This window comes from Otolemur garnettii, unplaced genomic scaffold (genome assembly GCF_000181295.1).
Source record: "Otolemur garnettii isolate 467f Iridium unplaced genomic scaffold, OtoGar3 scaffold00038, whole genome shotgun sequence".
Lineage (NCBI taxonomy): Eukaryota > Metazoa > Chordata > Mammalia > Primates > Galagidae > Otolemur > Otolemur garnettii.
The window spans coordinates 14719165-14723068 of record NW_003852433.1 but is presented as its reverse complement, the minus strand read 5'-3'; positions in this window follow the sequence as shown (position 1 = coordinate 14723068).

Below are 3904 nucleotides of genomic sequence, written 5' to 3'. Positions count from 1 at the left end.
AAAGGAATCATGTTTATGTATCGGGACACTTGTCAATGAATATTCTATTCCAGATCCATGCATAACTTGATGTGTAGCAATAAAGATCCTTCGTTTTGGGGATCATGGAAATTAAACTATTATTTATTCATTTGCATTCCTGTGGATGGGCATTTGTTTTTTGTTGTTGTTGTTGTTGTTTTCTTTTGAGACAGAGCCTCAAGCTGTCCCCCTGGGTAGAGCGCCATGGCAGCACAGCTCACAGCAACCTCCAACTCCTGGGCTCAAGTGAGTCTCCTGCCTCTGCCTCCCAAATAGCTGGGACCACAGGTGCCTGCCACAACGCCCGGCTATTTTTTGGTTGCAGCCGTCATTGTTGTTTTGGCAGGCCCGGGCTGGATTCACACCCGCCACCTTAGGTATATGTGGCTGGCACTTTAGCCACTTGAGCCACAGGCACCGAGCCTGGGTGGGCATTTGGGTCGTTTCAGTTTTGGCCACTGTAAACAGAGCTGCTATAAACATCCTTTCTATGTAACCCCTGTTGCAAATAGACAACAGGGTGCATACTTAAGAGCAGAATTGATAGTTGCGGGTATGTACGTGCCTAACTGTAGGAGATGAAGTCAGACTATTTTCCAACATGGTTCTACCAAGGCACATCCCCACCGATAGTGTCTAAGAGGACTTTATTTTTCTGCACAGTGCTTACAATTTATTATGATGCACTATTTACTTGACTTATGTACTTGTTTACTATCTATTTTCCCCTCTCTAGGATGGCAGCTCCAGGGGAGCAAAGATTTCTATGTCTTTTGTTCCCCATTATATCCTTGGAGCCCCAAACAGTGTCTGCCATATAGTAAGTATGCAATGAAAATTGTCTGATTGGATGAACAAGTGAATGGCTGTAAGTGGACCCTAAGAGCTCAGGATATCAGGTATAATTAGCCCAACTACTTAGAGATACGTTGACTCCACCCTCTATCAGTTTCAATCCTTCAAATCCAGGAAAAAGACCATTGGCCAAAAACTACTGATAGATACCTGGAGGTCCCAGGCCAACTACATCAATTTCTGAGGGGGAGCTTGAACTGTGGGTATCCAGAGTGAGATCCAGCCCTATCAAGGGGGCCATTCATCTCACCCATAGATGCATGCTGGACTCTGGCTAAATGTAAATTTCAGGGTGAGATCTAGGAATCTGTGTTCACCTTGCCCCACACCCACACCTGTCCATTCTCAGTGGTCACCCCGTCTCCTTTGTGTTGTTCTGACACACCCGGCTCTCCCGCCTCTGGGTATTTGCACCTCCCTATTCCCTCTGCCATAAACATTCTTCCTCCTACCTGGCTTTGCCATATTAAGACCTATGGAACCTTCAGGGGGTGGTTGAAACATCACCTCTTCTGAGAAGACTCCTGACTCTAACCTGATAGGACTCCCATTAGATATCCTTGTGATATACTGAACTTTTCCTAAATGACCCTTGCAAAAGTTTGGACCCACCATCTCCAGCATATGGGGCCGGCGCCCTACTCCTTTGAGCCACAGGCACTGCCCCCCTTGCAAAAGTTTGGAACTCCACTTTGTGTGATTGTTTGATGCATGCCTGACTCTCCCACTAGACTCTGAGATCCACAAGGGCAAGGACCCTGCTGTTTGGGTTATCTCTGTATAACCCAAGCTAGCCCAGTGCCTGGCACATAGGAAGGCTCTGGGTATTTTCATTGTTGTTGTTTGTTTGTTGGTTTTTGGTTTTTAGGTTTTTTTTATTTTGATAGATGGATGAAGAAATGGATGGATAGAAGGAAATATAGTGAAATTTCATGCACAAATGCTGAGATGAGTGGGTGAACAGATGCATAGATGGATGAATGGATCATGGGTAACAGAACAAAAAAAATCAATTCATCTCATTCTGCCATCTTTCCATGCTGCCACAATGGTGCCCATTAATGTCCTGGCTAATGCTCCCAAGAGCATCAAACAATTCTGAGAAGGAGGCAAGCACCAGGTTCTTTCAGGCTGTGCTGCTACATCATTTGGTTTCTAATTGTGATGATGAAGCAATGGTTACTTTAGCAAACTGGAAATCATCAGTGATCACAGAGCTAGGAAAATCACCATGGACCTCACAGGCCAGGCAGGTTAAACAAATATGGAGTGATCAGCTCCATATTTGATGTGCAACTCAAAGATCTAGAAAAATGGCAGAATAAGCTGCTCCCATCCCATCGGTTTGATTTCACTGTGCTGACAACCTCAGCTGGTATCATGGACCACAAGGAAGCAAGATGAAAACATGCAGGAGGGAAATCCTAGGATTATTTTTGTAGAAAAGTAATAAATACATATAAATAAAATGCCTCAGTGGGGAAAAAACGATGTGATGATTGATGGCTTTGTCTTATTGGCTTCTCCACTGGGGTCTGAGCCATCACCCCAGTGAATGTGGGCTTCTCGGTGGCCAAATTCGTTCCTCCTTCTTGGAATTCTCTTCTTCCACGGCACCCTGGGAACAGAGCGCTGCCCTTCCAGACGTTCCAAAGCCAGTTGAGCAGGGCCATTAAAGTCCTTGCCGCACCAGATCTTCAGCTGGCTGCCATTCATTAGTCACTCAGCAAACACAGAGGCAGCATGGTATTGTGGGACGTACAATGGAATTTAGGACTCAAATCCCAGCTCTGCCACTTACTTTCTGTAGGAACTTGGGCAAGTCGCTCAACAACAATTTGTGAAGAGTAGTAGTATGTAAGTGCTCAGCACATAATGGACACTCAACAAGCGACATCCATATGTAATGAGTATCAGCCACACCACAGCAACACACACACAACATAGTCCCTGATCTCCTGGGGGTCTTCCTCTAGCAGGGGCAGGTTTTATTTAAGAGGCTAATTGTGATACAAGGTGTCATAGGCAAAGGAACACAGGAAGACTGGGGGAATTCTGGAGAGGCTTCCTGGAGGAGGTGGAATTTAGACAGACTTCAAATAGCATTAGACAGGAAGTCCAGAGATTTAGGTTCTTCTTTCCAATTTGCTGCTAAATACCCAGGTGACTCTATGCTGATCTCTTTCCCACTCTGGGGCCCCCAGATTCCTTTCTGTAACATTAAGGTGTTGAGCATTGGCCCTGAATCTTTGGGGTCACAGCCTCCTTTGAAAAAAATCTGCTAAAATCCAGAGCCCTTCTTCCCAGAAAAAATGGAGACATGCAAGTTTGCCTATACTGGGGAAGAGGGCCCTTCACGGATCCCCACCCCCAGAAAGCCACTGGTGAACCCTAAACTAAAATCCCAGAGCTCAGTCATCTGTTGGACTATTATCACTGAAGACCTGGCCCTGCCCTCACATGGAGTCTCTCTTTTTAGTCTTGAGGCAGGTGAAAATGAGCAGAATCGTTGGCCCAATCTCGGAAAGTTCATCCAGCGCTGGGCTGCAGGATAGAGCAGGGACCTGGGAGAGGAGGTCACTCCAGCTGACCTGAAAGCCGGAGTTCAGTTCTGGGACAGCCCCCCCCCCCAAGTAGTTTGTCCCTGACCTCAACTAGCTTATCACCTCTGCCCTGAGAAGGCAGAGGAGTGTGGGCTGCTGCTCTGGGCAGGCTCCCAAACAGGCCACTGACACCCGTGCTGGAGTTCCCTGACACATCCTTCATTGTCCCTAATCTAAACACCAGCAAGCCCCAGGTGGTCTATCCTTCAGCTGATCTGTGTCCTTAACCAGTCAGAGAAAGGAGGGACTGACCCTCTCTTTAACTATTGAACTCCTGCTGCCAGTCGCCACGCCTCCCATCCAGCCAATGCTCACCCAGCATTTATTGAGCACATATTCCTTGCAGGTGGCTGTAAATAAGATGGCAATCTGCCCTGCCCTTCCTCCAGGGTCTCTGCCTCCTGGCCCAGGTCCCCTCCCTGAAG